Below are 15,768 nucleotides of genomic sequence, written 5' to 3'. Positions count from 1 at the left end.
GGGCCAGCCTCGCCCCCTCCCCGTCGCTGAGATCCCGGCCAGGCCCTAATTATCTGCTTGGGATCCTTAATGATGGCTCCCCTGGCTAGGAGGTCAGTAGCTTTCCACGCCCACCGTTATCATAAAGGAATCCGGTGTGTCCAAGCTCTCAAGCACTCTGGTGTCCCAGGGTTCGGGGGTTCCGTGACCTGCTTCCAGTCCACTTGAGCCTCGCTCTCACCCTGGCCGCCAGCCTTCCGCGGAACGTTTCTCTAGCCGGCGGGCCTCTGTCACTGGGGCTCTGACCAGGGGGACACTGAAACAGCTTGAAGGAGAAACTGCTTCATTTTCAGGGTGAATATGGACACCTAGGAAATGGAGATGCTAGAGAATCAGGACTTTTTGTTTTGATTTTCTAGACTTAAGCGAGTATTGGAGAAAATAGCAATAATCCATATAATTATTATTTATATTATATAATTATATATCATGTAATTATAATAATAAAACATCTCTCTCCTCCTAACATAATTTTGACTCTCACTTCTCTCTCCATTCTCTCCTCCCCAAGTGACTTCTCCTTCTCAGTCTCCTTTGCTGGACCGCCATCCCCTACCACAGTGTTCCCCAAGGCTCCTTTGTCTACACTGTCTCTTGGTGACCCCACTGACTCTCCTGGGTTTAATTACCGTCTTTCTGCAAATGATTCCCAAATCTAGAGATCCAGCTCTGGTCTCGCTCATCTCCATTACCAAGTGCCTAGGGGACGTTTCTGATTGGATTTCCCAGAGGCACCTCAAACTAATATGTCCACAAATAGGATTCCTCTCCAGGCTGAACTTTGAATTTTCTCTGCCATGGCCTGGAAACCTCCACACTATGGAAGCTCGTTCTGGCCCTGGAATCCAGAGGCTGGAAGTAGGAAAAGGACCTATTCGCACAAAAGTGTAGCAGCTTTTTGTTGTGGAAAAGAATTGAAATTGAGGGGATGGCCATCAACTCGGGAATGCCTGAAGTCGATGTGCTATATAATTATAATGAAACATTATTCGGCTGTAAGAAATGAACGATTTTAGAAAAACCTGGAAAGGCGTGAACCGCTGCAGAGTGAAGTGAGCAAAACCAGGAGAACAGCGTCTATGGGAATAGCAACGTTGTGCAGTGAACAACCGAGTGATTTAGGTCTTCTCAGCAATCCAATGATCCACGACCATCCCAAAGGAAATATGAAGAGAAATGCTATATCCAAAGAAAGAAATGATGGCATCTGAATACAGATCAAAGCATACCGTTTTTCTCTCTTCCTTCCCTTCCTTCTTTCCTTTCTTCCCTTCCTTTCCCTTTTTTCCTTTCTTCTCTTTCTTCTTTCCTTCCCTTCTTCCTCCTTTCCTTCTTTCCTTTCCCTTCCCTTCTTCCTTCCTTCTTTCCCTTCCCTTCTTCCTCCCTCCCTTTACTTCTTTCCTTTTTCCCTTCCTTTTCTCCCTCCCTCCCTTTCTTTCTTCCTTCTTTCCTCCCCACTCCCTTTCTCTCTAGCACTCTTTCTTTTACTTTTCTTCTGTAAGGTAAGTAACATGGAAATAAGTTTCATATGTGTAACCTATATCAAATTGCTTATCTCAGGAAAGGGGGACAGCAAGGATAGAGGGAAAGAATTTGGAACTCCAAATTTTAAAAAGAATGTTAAAAATTGTTTTTACAATTAATTGGGAGGACTTTTTAAGGAGCTTTAAATAGCAGATATCAGAGAGAAGCCAGTACTTTGCCTGACTTCTCCCCAGCTTCCCCCAGAATTAATACTATGTCAAGCCTCTTGACAGAACCCACAGAGATTCAAAGTGAAACAATTTCCAGCTTAAGATATCATGGAAGAACTTCAGGAAAGGTATGATCACGGTTGGGGGGTGCTGCCCAACGCAAGCATGGGGAACCTAGTAGAAGGCTCTTAGCCAAAGTACAGCAGCATTGGCCATTCTATCCTAGTTCAGAGGTCCAGTGGCTCAGCAGGCCATCTGTGAGACTGCCATCACAACCACAGAAATTGTACGCCCTAGCATAACAGGTGGGACCAAACAAGCATGGTGAGAAAGCCTGGATCACCACGGACCCAGCTCAGTGGGAAGTTATCAAGAGATTCTTATCCCCCATGCAAAAAAAAGGTAATCTCGCCTGTGTCCTAGAAGCAGAGCTCAACTTTCAAAAATAAGCAAAAAACCAAAAAGTGCTCTGACCATAGAGAGCTACTATGGAGACAGGGAAGATCAGAACACAAATCAAAATGGACAGCAAAGGCAAAATGCCTTCAGGTGAAACCCCAAAGAACTTATGAACTGGTGTCCAGCTGAAAAGACTCTCCTGGAAGAGCTCAAAAAGGATCTTAAGAGAGTTAGAAGAAAAATGGGGAAAAGAAATGAGAGCTATGGAGGAAAATTATGAAAGATTTGGGGGAAAGGCAACAACAGTTTGGAAAAGGAAGCACAGAAATTGACTGAAGAAAAGTTCTTAAAAAATAGATTTGGCAAAATGGGAAAAATTATAAACCGATGAAAACAATTACTTTTAAAATAGATTTGGCAAAGTAGGGGGAAAATATACAGAAGAAAACAACTCTTTAAAAATAGAATTGGTTGATCAGTGGTTAAAGGATATGAACAGACAATTTTCAGAAGAAGAAATTGAAACAATCGGCAGGACCAAAAGCCCAAGCCAATTTTCATAGTACCATATCATCAACTACTACTTCTACCCAAAGGGGGCTTATTAAATCTTACTTCTTATTCTTTATAATCTCTATAACATCCTACTGATCATATATTAAAGACCTCGAATAACTTCCAAAACGACTAAAATAGTAATAAACAAAACTCAACCCAGCAATACCATGGCTCATCTCCCACAACCATACAATAAAGACACCCCATTTCAATCCTGACCCACACAATAATTACCTAACGAATCAAACAACTCAATAGCTGTAACAACCTCAACCTCACCAGTTGTCATAAATCAAGCGACTTCCATTAACAAAGTTAATAACAACATACTAAAAGCCACAAAATTGCCTACCCAACTCTCCAGATACTCCTCAGTAGCCACAGCCGCAGTATAACCAAATACCATCAGTATTCCCCCAGATAAATCAAAAATACAATCAACCCCCAAAAAGTACTATTTAAACTCACAACAATAGCACAACCCAGACCCCCACTAATCACAAGACTTAAACCCCATACACAGGAGAAGGCTCAGAAGCAAAAGCAACAAACCCAAAAATGAATAACAAAGACAATAAAACAACTATCATTTCCGTAGCAGTTTTAATATCGACTCTAACCATAACCTATGGCATGAAAAACCATCGTTGTCATTCAACTACAAAAACGAATGACCAATCTACGTAAAACTCATCCACTTATAAAAATCATTAACCACTCATTCATCGACCTCCCTGCACCATCTAACATTTCTGCCTGATGAAACTTCGGGTCTCTATTAGGAGTATGCCTAATTATCCAAATCCTCACAGGCCTATTCCTCCCAATACACTACACCTCAGACACCCTTCCTGCCTTCTCCTCTGTCACCCAATCTGCCACGATGTCAACCACGGCTGACTAATCTGCAACCTCCATGCTAACGGAGCATCAGTGTTTTTCATATGCCTCTTCCTACATGTCGGCCGAGGAATCTACTACGGATCTTACCTCTACAAAGAAACATGAAACATTGGGGTAATTCTGCTTCTGACTGTTATAGCATTTGTAGGGTATGTACTCCCCTGAGGCCAAATATCATTCTGAGGGGCTACCGTAATTACTAACCTCCTATCAGCCATCCCCTATCCTACCCTAGCAGAGTGAATCTGAGGAGGGTTTGCAGTAGATAAAGCCACCCTCACCCGATTCTTCGCATTCTACTTCATCCTCCCTTTCATCATTATAGCACTAGCCATTGTCCACCTCCTTTTCCTTCATGAAACTGGCTCCAACAACCCTTCAGGTATCAACCCAGAAGCAGACAAAATCCCCTTCCATCCCTACTATACCATTAAGGACGCCCTGGGCCTAATCTTACTACTTCTCGTGCTCCTCCTTCTAGCTCTATTCTCACCAGACTTGCTCAGAGACCTAGACAACTTCTGGCCAGCTAACCCACTAAACACCCCTTCCCATATCAAACCAGAATGGTACTTCTTATTTACATACGTAATCCTCCACTCAATTCCCAACAAATTAGGTGGAGTCCTTGCCCTACTAGCCTCTATCCTAATCCTCCTAATTATCTCTCTACTTCACACAACCAACCAATGAAGCATAATATTCCGACCAGTATCTCAAACCCTATTCTGAATTCTCACTGCCAGTCTAATCACACTTACCTGAATTGGGGGTCAACCTGTAGAACAACCATTTATTATTATTGGTCAACTAGCCTCTATGCCCTACTTCCTCCTAATTATCATCCTTATACCTCTTGCAGGCTTATTTGAAAACTAGATATTAAAACCTAAGTGAAGAGTCCAAGTAATTTAACCAAAATACTGGCCTTGTAAGGTAAAACTATGAAGGTAAAACTCGTTCCTAGGATCCATCAGGAAGAAGGCACTCTGCCCCACCATCAACGCCCAAAGCCGATATCATATGAAAAGTTGTTGCAAATCATTATTGATCAGAGAAATACAATTTAAGACAACTCTGAGATACCACTACGCACCTGTCAGATTGGCTAAGATGACAGGAAAAGATAATGATGAATGTTGGAGGGGATGTGCGCTGGATTTGGATTCTGGAAGATGAGGCTTCCTGATTCCAAGCCTGGCGCTCTATCCACTGCAACGCCACCTAGCTGATCCACCTGACCCATGAGCCTCTTAATCAATGCTTTCTAATTTCCTGATTGACCCACACTCTGTATAACCCCTTCCTGTTTCTTGTGCATGATGCTTCAATCCTGTTTCCATGAATTTGTCCAAGAGCGTATCCCCCCTCCCCGGAATGCACTCCTTCCTCATCTCTGCCCTTTACAATCTATGGCTCAGCTCAAGGGATGCCCTGTCCATGAGGTATCTCTTGTTTCCCCTGCCCAGGCACACTGCCCTCCCCACCAAAAAAGGTTTTTTGGCCTTAATTATATATTTATTTTGGGTATAATTCTAATGTACGTGTGGACTCCACATTCTTTAAGGACAGAAACGATGCCATCTTTGTCTTGGTATCTAGAACAGAGACGGGAAGACTTTTTTCTGCCAAAGGAGATTTGGATATAACATCATTCGTGGATCGTACAGAATTATCAACTTGGAGAACTCAAGCAGAGGGAGAGCGGTGTACTGAGCTTTCAGCTAATCACCACCTGCAGTTGCCGTAGCAGGGCCAGAATAAATAATTTCATGGCCACTCGTTCCCCAGCTTTGCTCTAGAACCTAGCACAGTGCTTGGCTCACAGCGGTATCATACAGGTGGGGAAAAACTCCTAGAGAGAGGAAGTGGCTTTTCCCAGCTCAGAACTCTATTATAATTGATCATCTTGTGGCACAGCGGACAGTACAAACTTGGAACTGGAGTTAGGAAAACTCATCTTCCTGATTTCAGACACTCGCTAGCTGTGTGACCCTGGGCAGGTCACTTTGCCCTTTTTCCTCGATTTCTTAGTCTGCAAAATGAACTGCAGAAGGAAATGGGCAATCACTCCAATATCTTTGTCAAGAAAATCCCAAAAGGGATCAAGAAAAGTCAGACATGACCAATACAACTGAACAACAAGCAAGCCACGCTTGCTACCTCATTGTTTGGCTGTCAATGTGGAAATTCATGATGTTGATCACCTGCCCCTCCCCGTGTGCTGAACCAGAACCAACCGATTAATCTATAAGCATTTATTCAGTCCTCACCATGTGCTAGGAACTGTGCCAGGGGCTGGTAACAGCCCCGGCCCACAAGAAATTCTATTAAAACATCTAGATGATTCTTATGTTTTAGAGAGGTGTATATAAAGTCACTACATGCAAAATCAATACCAAATAAATCAAAGGGAGCTAGGGAAGGGAGGCAGAAGCAGTTGGGCAGATCAGGAAAGGTGGAGCACTGGGCCAGGAGGCTGGAAGGCTCATCTTCCTGAGTTCAAATCCAGCCTCAGAGACTTCCTAGCTGGGCAAGTCTCTTCATTCTGCTTGCCTCAGTTTCCTCATCTGTAAAATGAGCTGGAGAAGGAAATCTTTGCCCCGTGGGTTAGGAAGGGCCGGACATGGATGAAATAACTGAATAGTATTCTGAATCCTCTGCCATGTACTTGACAAATAAGGAAAATAAATCCACCAGATGACTCTTTTAGAGGGAATTTTCTACAAGCTACCTGATAGATTTATCGGCTCTTTTCCTCTCCCTGTCTTCTCTCTACCAGGCTATACATGCCCGGTTCCTGCAGCCAATCGTCCCGGGGCACGGTTTCCAGCCCTCTCATTACCCCCTGCCAGTCTTAAAGCTCTTTATGAATGTGAGCTGCTGCTGCCCATGTCAGTATCCCAGTGATCCTGGCTCTCTTTACAGACAGGAAGGGGGAGTCTCTGGCCCAATTTGCAAGCTCTTCAATGAGCAGAACCATAACATTGGGCCGGACCCTCGGAATCCCGAGTCAGGGTCCTTTCCACGGAGAGCCCTGAGGTTACTGGACGTTCCCAGGAGGCACTGGCTCTTCCAGTCCCTGAGCCTGTGGTCCCTAAAGGGCTTTCCCCTGCAGCTTTGTTCCCACGAGCTTCAGGAGACTCAGAAGCAAGCTGGAATTGTTTGTCGGTTCGCTTGTCATTTGTTTGTTCGTTTCTTTGCTCTTCCCCATCGGTTACTTCTGTCACCAAAGCCTTGAGCCTCAGCCTGAAGAGCCTCTGCATGGGAAACACTATCCCAGTTCAGTGTGGGCGGGTCAGCGGCTAGGAACAATGCTGGTTAGTGTTTCTTGGAAGTGGCCTGATGCTGGTGACCTCTGACTTGCCATCTGATATCAGCAGCCCCTGTGGGCCTTGTTAGGGAAGCTGGTGGAGGAATGGGCTTGGTGCCCAGCCCTCAGACAGGCCCCTCGAGTGTATTACCCTCCTCAACCTTGGTCTCTAGCCAAGAGGCTCCTTTTCATCCTATTCTGGGCAGTCCTGATCCCTCCCTCCACTCAGGGCTTTGCAGGTAACCGCCTAATAAAGGAATAACAAAAGGCATTAATTAGGATATATTGATATAGCATTTCTTTATTGTAATAAAAAGATTTATTATGAAATTTTATTTCATATTAATTAACTAGTATTAAAAGTCCTTCTATGTCAAGTGGGGCAGTTCCAGGGAAGACCTGAGGGAATTCAAATCCAACCCCCACCCCTTACCAGCTGTGTGATCCTGGGGAAATTACTTATTTGCCTCAGTTCCTTCGGCTGTAAAATGAGCTGGAAAAGGAAATGACAAACCAGTCATTTTGCCAAGAAAACGACAAATGGGGTCATGAAGTGACAGACGTGGCTGAGATGATGGAACAATAGCATAAATACACCGAGCACTGGATTTGCCTTTGGGGATACCCATAGAAAAGCAGAGACAATCTTTCTCTCAAGGAGCTCACTCTCCTTTTAATGGGGCAGATAATACCTGTGGGAGGTCCTCGGGGCTCAGTGAGAAAGCAGAGGGAAAGCATTTTCTTTAATGCCCTATATATGATAAAATCACATCTGTATCTGGTGCTGAGCCATCTGACCATACCAAGGCCTCTTTTGGTAGAGGAAGAGGTTCCACACGTGCAGAAGCAGGGGCTGATCCCCAGGTTGATTGCCAAGGACTGATTGGGAGAGTCGGGAACAACTTCAAAGATTTCGCTTTGATGTGGACAAGAACTCCCCCAAAAGGGGGCAGCCACCTCGGAGGTCATTGAGACGAACCTGCGAGCCTCTCTGCGGTCCAGCTTTCTCATCTGCAAAGAGACTAAAGCTCGGACACACAAGGGATAGAGCACTGGCCCTGGCCGAGGTGCCGAGTGTGGGGGAACTTTATGGAAACAAAGGGTGGGATCTTCCCAGAAGGACCTGGTAGAATCCCACTGCTGCTCTTAAGAGGAGGAATGACTTAGTCACACACAGAGAGTGTGATCCAGATTCTAGCCCAGTTGTTTGACCACAGGTCCGGCTGGCTCTGGACCGCCCCCATCCTAGTCCCATACTTTCCCGGGGACTTTGTCTGGCTTCTTCTTTTGCCTCTGCTTTAGCCGACCCGATGGGAGATTGCTCTGTGGGCCCCAGAGTAGACGGGAAGTTTGAAGAGAGAAAGGGCATTTTCATCGCTGGACCCCGAGCCCTTGGCTCTCTCTGCCCGACAGTGGAATGGAGTTTGCTAGAAGGCATCTAACCAGGGGAGGGGTGAAATGGGACCCGTCTGGCACCTAGGTAACTACCTGCTCCGCCTGCACAGACTGTAGGAGCACGATAAAGGGCCCGGAGCCCAGCCCCCACCGCTAAAAGCCACGAACGGCAGGGCCAAGAATAAGCATTTTGTGCCAGGTGCTCTGGGCAAGACCCCCATTTATCAGATGAGACTAAGGTGCCATCCTGCTCCAGGAAAATGTGGGCCTTATTCCTCCACCCAGTTTGTATGGGGGTCTACACAGGCTTTCAGCAGACTCTTACGAGTATCCTTAGACTTACAGGAGTGTACTTATACCTCGTATACTTAGATACAAAAGGGCCAGATTACCACCTATCACTATGGCTATCTGGAGACAAAAGGCACAGGCTGCCCTCCGCTCCTAATTAGGCAAAGTTTCTTTGGCAAATCTCTCCTCTTTGCATCCTCGTGCAGAAGCACAAAGGGAATCTTCCATGTTCCTCCCACTCCTCTACCTTCCAATTCCTCTAGATCCCCTGGTATTTAAATCTCTGTATATTCTTGCCTCTTCCCATCTTTCCACCGTCCTTTCGTGTCATTCTTCTTCCCAAATTCTACAGCCCATCGACAATCATTCCAGTCTAAATCTCTTTGCCTTTTCCCATCTTTCCATCGTTCTTTCATGTCATTCTTCTTCCCAAATTCTACAGCTCATTGCTAATCATCCCGGTCTCCTCGTGACTCTGAGGTGACTGCCACTTCCACACCTTTGCCCAGGTCCCCCGTACCTACAATACTACATCTTCTCCTCTGCCTCTTGGAATCTGACTTTGGACACGACTCAGTTCAAATGCTGCTACTCTAGATAAAGCATTTCCTGATCTCTCCCCCCAGCTGCTAGTGTCCTCCCTCCCAAACCGGGAGCAAGGGTCCCGGTGCTCCTTTCCTGGGTTGGCCCCCTCTTAGACTGCAAGCTCCTTGAGGCTGGGAGGACATGGAAGGGAATTCAACAGAATGAGGACGTACGGCTCAGCTAGATCATCATCCCGCTAAAGGATCAGTTTACTTTTCTGTAAAATGAAGGGCTTAACAGGCACCATGAGGTCGTGAATAGTATTCATTTTGGATATGCTTAGGAACATCAATACCGCCCCCCCCCTTTGAGAAGACAGGGATCGTAAATTGGTATTTCCAGTATTTAGAAGATCTGGCCCCATAATTTTGTTGTTTGGTCATATTTCAGTCACGAACAACTCTTTGTGACCCCATTTGGGATTTTCTTGACAATGACGCTGGAGTGATTTGCTTTTTCCTTCCCTAGCTCACTTTACAAATTAGGAAACTGAGTCAAACAGGATTAAGAGATATGCCTGCTATTGCACAGCCAGTCAGAGTCTGAGTCAGATCTGAAGTGAGAGCTTGACTCCACTTACCAACTAGCTGCCAAAGCACATACTAGCTCCTTAACAAATGGCTCTATTTCTTTGCTTGATTGATTGAACCAAGCTATTGTTCAGTCATTGTCCAGAATTCCCATATCCCTTTGGGAATATCAGCTGGGACGCTCTATAGGATAAAATCTATGTTTCTAGAGCAGCATTTCCTCAAGTGAGTCATACAGAACCTTACCTTCAGTGTAATGTAATTAGAGGCTTAGGGAAAATTCAGTAGTAAGGATATTCTTTCCCCCTCCCCACTGATATCGAATCTAAAATCATGTGCTTTCTACTTTTCCACATGAAAATAGGTTTAACTTCTTCCAATCTTGTACAATTTCTCCAACCTTCCTTTGCTCCGCAGCTGTCCCACAGGCCCTGATCTCTGTAATCCCAACTCCCTCTTAGAAATCTCAGTCTTGTGGTCTCGAGCACTGGGGAAAGGCGGCCCCAGGAAATCCCATCGGGGGAGGAATCAGTCGCCATTTGTTTTCCAGACTGATTTATATTCCTTTCTATTGTTCCTCACTCTAGCAGGTTGACCCAAAGGAGAGCAGAGAGGCGTCCGGTGACCGTGAGAAGGATGCCTTCGGAACCAAGAGGGACTGGCGCTGAGGGCCAGGTGGGAGGGGGATCCCCTGGGATACCAGGATCAAACTCGGGATGAAGCAGGGCTGCCAAGCTGTCCATGGGATTCCTGTGGCCACACGTGGACCTGGCTTTAAAATGAAATGTGTCATTTACCTGTTAATGTCGAGGTGTGATAGGTTTTATGACATTTGGTTTATGTTGTGAAACGCTTCCCAGTGATATTTTAATCCTGTTGAGGCAGCGTGTTTAATAGCTCTGCCCTTGTAGAGGCCAGGGGGTGCAAGGGTCCCGGTGCTCCTTTCCTGGGCTGGCCCCCTCTTAGACTGCAAGCTCCTTGAGGCTGGGAATTCAACAGAATGAGGACGTACGGCTCAGCTAGATCATCATCCCGCTAAAGGATCAGTTTACTTTTCTGTAAAATGAAGGGCTTAACAGGCACCATGAGGTCGTGAATGGGCCCCTGGACTTTCAATCAAGGTTCAAATCCCACAATTGACATTGACTAGCAGCTTGACCTTGGTCTAGATCATTTGGGGGGGGTCAGTGACTCATGTTGAACTCTGTTTTGTTTGGGATGGGATTTCCTTGACAAACATCCTGGAGCGACTTGCCGTTTCCTTCTGTGGCACGTTTCGCACATGAGGAAAGTGAGGCAAATAGCAGTAAGTGCCTTGCCCAGGCTCACCCAGCTAGTAAGGGTCCGAGGCTGGATTTGAACTCAGATCCTCCTGACTCCGAGAATCTCTCTCCCCTCCTCCATCTTCCTGATCCCGGTCTCGGACATACTTTCTATGTTACTCTCCCTGGACCTCAGTTTCCTCTGTCTGAAAGATGAAAGAATTGGACTCGATGACCTCTGAAGTTCCTCCTTTCTCTGGAGCTATGAGCAGATGAGCCAAGGACAAGTTATAGAAAATATCTGTGCAGCGATCAGCCGGACATCTCAGACGTTCGCTCGGCTCCGTCTCCAAGCCCGGCCACTCACTGCCCTTCCCTTAAAGGTACTGAACTGGACCTTCTGCCCCCCTTCCCCCTCAAGGGGAGTTATGGAGCCCCTTCTGGGGCCTTGCCTCTCATCCCTGGGGATCCCGGTACAAGGCGCCCTTAGCTTAACAAAAATTAAAATCCAGTAGCTTTGGCGCCCCCAGGATGCATCTTTTTGTCCGGTTAGCCGGAGGAAACAAAAGAAACAGCTGACCAAGGAGACTGACCCCTGCCAATTGAGAGCGAACATAGGTAGGGTCTTGCATAAGGCCTCTGTGTCTGCTGGCCACAGCACTGGCTCCACTCAGTCAGTCAACATTTATAAAGCACCTACTATGTACCAGGCACTGGGTGAAGCACCGGGGATACAAAAAAAGGCAAAAGGCAATCCCTACTTTCAAGCTGCTCAGGACCTAATGAGGGAAGCAACATGCAAATAATTGGGTACAAAGCACTGGCTGCAGGATAAATAATTAACTGGGGAAAGGCCCTAGGGTTAAATAAAATAGGAAAGACTTCCTACAGAAGGTGGGACTTTTGCTGGGACGGGGAGGAAGCCAGGAGTGGGCGCCGATGTAGGGGAGAGCTTGAGGTCTGGAGGACATGGGGGGGAGGGGGAGGAGAATAAGGGACTTGTTCGGAGAACAGCAAAGAGCACAGTGTCTTGGAGTAAAGAGTGGGGGGGGGCGGGGTGAAATGCCTGGGGGGGGCAGGTTAGATAAGGCTCTGAACACCAGAGGATTTGACATTTGATCCTGAGTGGGAGAGTGGGACCTGTTCTTTGGGAAAATCACTTTCTCAGTTAAATAGAGAACAAACTGGGATGGGGAGACTGGAGGCTGGAACACAAGAGGAGGCTGCAGTGGGGGCAGAGCCAGCCTCCACACCAGGAGGCACAGAGGCTCCAAAAAGGGCCAAAGAGACTCGGGAAGACCCCCTCACTGGACGCTGTCCTGCAGCACGGCTGCTCGCCGAGCACTTTCCGGACCCTGGCGCTCACTGCTGCCCTCCCCCCACCAACTGGAGCTCCCTGATCCTCCACTTACCAATGAGGGGCTCTTCCCTCTTCCTCCACCTGGCCCCCTCTCGGCCGCTCCCGAATTTGGCTCCGCTAGCTCCTTGTACCCACCGGGAGCTCCGCTTGGACTCCTGACCTCCCTGCCTCCCTGCCCCCCTGCCTCCCCGCTCCCCTGCCTCCCAGCCTCCCTGCCTCTCTGCCTCCCAGCCTCCCAGCCTCCCAGCCTCCCTGCCTCTCTGCCTCCCTGCCTCCCTGCCTCCCAGCCTCCCAGCCTCCCTGCCTCCCTGCCTCCCTGCCTCCCTGCCTGCCTGCCTCCCGGCTTCAGGTCTTTTCTCGGTGATTTCCCACTTTGTGCTTCAAGGAAACCTCCACCTGGGAGCCAGTGATCCTTACTGCAGGGTCTGGCGACCAGCTTCTCCTCAGGCCGCCCTGCAGCCTCCACGCCCCCCTCCCTCCCGACTCTCCTCCTGGCTCTGGGACTGGCTCCTTTGCTGGATTCTCTGGTGCTAACCGAAGGCACCCCCCCCAGTCCTTTCTGGGGCCTCTGGGAAACTCCCGCAGGCTCAATCCTCCTCCTGTGCTGAGGATTCTCAGCCCTAACCTCTCCCAACGTCCCTCTCCGAGCTCCTGCTGGACACTAAGCTGGCTGTTCCCGGCCATCTCCCCCGCGGCCCGGCTGGAGCTGCGCCCGCCGCCTGACTTCCCCCTCACTGACAAGGGCTCCCGTTCTCCCGGACTTACACCCAGACCCCATCTCTCCTCACTCTCACCTCTCGCATAGCCGGGCCATTTCTCCTTTGCTCACGTCCCTGGAACACGCGCTCCCCTGACTTCTGACACCCTCCCTGCCGTGCAGGCCCTCGAACCCTCCCACGGGAACTCTGGCCATCGCTGGGGGAGAAGGGAGGCCGCCAGCCTCCATCTTTCCCACTGGCCTCCATCCTCTGCAGGCTGATTTTCCCAAAGTTCAGGAGTGGTCATCTTCCCTTCCCCCACCCCCCCCACACATTTTCAGCCAACTCCTGTGCCTCCCCAGTCCCCAGAAGAGCAACCAGAAGAAAATCCTGCCGAAGACTTCTTACTCCCTCCCTGGTGCTCTGAGCTTCTGGGACGCTGGGTGTCCTCTAGACTTCAGGCCTTTTCTCTGGCTGCCCCGCTCCTGGGACTCCCTTCTCCGCCTCCACTTCCAGGCCTCCCTGCCTTTTCCCAACTGGCTCCGTTCTTGACTTTCCGGATTTCAAACTCGCGCCCTACTGCTGCCTCGGCCTCGACTTTCCCTCAGCATCTGGGGCCTCTTGGCCCAGGAATAGGCCTTTGCAAGCCACAAACCTCCCACTGATGTATCCCCCCCGAAACCTCCATTTTGGGAAGGGGCCGGGCTAGCCTGCTTTTAATCTGCTCCTGACCCTGGTCCGCACTTCCCCTCCTCTCCCCCTTTCAGCCCATTTGTGGTGATTTTTCCTATTAGAATGTGAGGTCCTTTAAGGCAAGGACTGTCTTTTTTGCTTAGAAGTATATCCCCGGCCCTGAGCACAATGCCTTGAATAGCGCAAATCCTTAATAAGCGCTTTCTTCCTCCATTCCTTCCCTCCTTCCTCACTCTTTCCTTCTTTCCCTCCTTCCTTCTTTTCTTTTTCCTTCCATCTTTCTTCCCTCCTTCTCTCTTCCTCCATTTCTTCTTTCTTTCCTTCCTTCCTCCCTCCGTCCTTCCCTCCCTTCAAGTAAAATCCCACCTTCTGGAGGAAACTTTTCCCAATCCTCCTCCATCTTCCTGACTTCTCTCTGAAATCAGCCCCAGTTCATCCAGTGTGTAACTTCTCTGATGATGGTTTTTGCACGTTGCTCCCCATGGGGCTGGGCGCTCCCGAGGTCCGGCTTTTGCCTTTTTTTAATCCCCAGCGCTTAGCACAGTAGCTGGCATACAGAAGGGGCTTTATAAATGCTACTGACGTGACCCGGGGGGAAACCGAAGTCAGAGCTATATATTTAATATATCTAATACACACAGCAATGCTACGCACAATAAAAATGAGTAATACAGAAGAAAAAAGCTCTGCGAGTTCACAGCAAGCTGACTATGAGTCACCCTTCTGAGAGGGCAGCCACCACCCCCAGTGCCATCTGGGCTTCACTGAGCGAGTGGGAGCTTCCGAGAAGAAGGAGGCTCTCATCCCAAGCTTTCTGCCCCGGTCGGAGGACGCCTGGGCTATCGCGCTAGTTCTCGGCACTACGGGGTTTTTGTTTTATTTTTAATATTATTATTCTGCAGAGGACTTGCCCAGGGTCCCACAGCTAGAAAGTGTTAGATTTGAACTCAGGTCCTCCTGACTTCAGGGTTGGTGCTCTATCCACTATGGCGCCACCTAGCGGCCCAAGTACTACATTTTAAGGTGGGGGCTGATAAGCCAGACCACATTCAGCGACGCAATCTCTGTCACAGAATCAGGGACTTGGGACTGGAAGGGTCCTTTAGGCCACGGAGGGCCGACTGAGGGGCGGGACTTGACCAGTTAACACGAGGACACCGGCCCGAGTCCCATAGGGAGTGAACAGCGGGGCTGGGATTTAAGCCGGTCCCCTGTGCCCAGTCCAGCACTCTCCCCAGGGTCTCTGCCCGTGAAGGACCCTGAGTCCTAGCAATTCAAGAAGTGGGTGAAGGAACGGCAGAGATTCGCCTGGAGAAGAGAAGACAGGGGGCAGGGAGCCGGCAAGCTCCTCTCCTCAAGTGTCTCTGAAGGATTGACTGATAAAAGGAGGATTCAACTCAGTCTATTCTGGCTCAAAAGGCAAGTGAAGGAAACAAGGAGGCCACCGCAAGCCTGATGTCCCTCCCGCGAACGAGGCTGCGCGGAGGTGGGAGGGGCACTTGGGCAGGTAGTGAGTCTCCCCTTCGGGAGACGTCTCCAAGAAAAAGCCAGCCGCGTTCACTCGACCCTTGTGGAAAGACTGCTCCTTCAGGTTGCGGTTGAACTCAACGGACCATGAGTGGCCCTGGCCCCGTGGAGAGGAAGCCGGAGGAGCAGAGTGAGGGAGATTTGGCTCAGAGCTACGCCATTTCCTGGGCCACCCAGCTGCTCCCAGAGAGGCTGGGTGGCTACCTGCCAGGTAGGCTAGGCTGAGGACGATTCCTTTTGCGGATGGACTGGACTTGGCGGGCACCGAAGAGCCTTCTGCTTCTCAAATTCTGTGAGCCTCATCTGCAAAGGGAGCCAGTCGGACCCAAGGACCCCGAAGGCCACTCCGGCCCTGAATCCAGGACAATGGGAACGCTGAGGTTTCGTGAACCACGTCGCTGGGGAGACGGGGCCCTTTATTAGATCTCAGTAACGCGGGTGGACGTGTGGCTCTGGTTGCGGCTTCTTGGTGGTGGTGAGGGATGGGAGAGGCCGGGTTTGTTGTGAAGAGAAGGAGGCTG

The sequence above is a fragment of the Antechinus flavipes genome, chromosome 1, assembly GCF_016432865.1.
Source record: "Antechinus flavipes isolate AdamAnt ecotype Samford, QLD, Australia chromosome 1, AdamAnt_v2, whole genome shotgun sequence".
NCBI lineage: Eukaryota > Metazoa > Chordata > Mammalia > Dasyuromorphia > Dasyuridae > Antechinus > Antechinus flavipes.
This window is presented reverse-complemented; position numbering follows the sequence as displayed.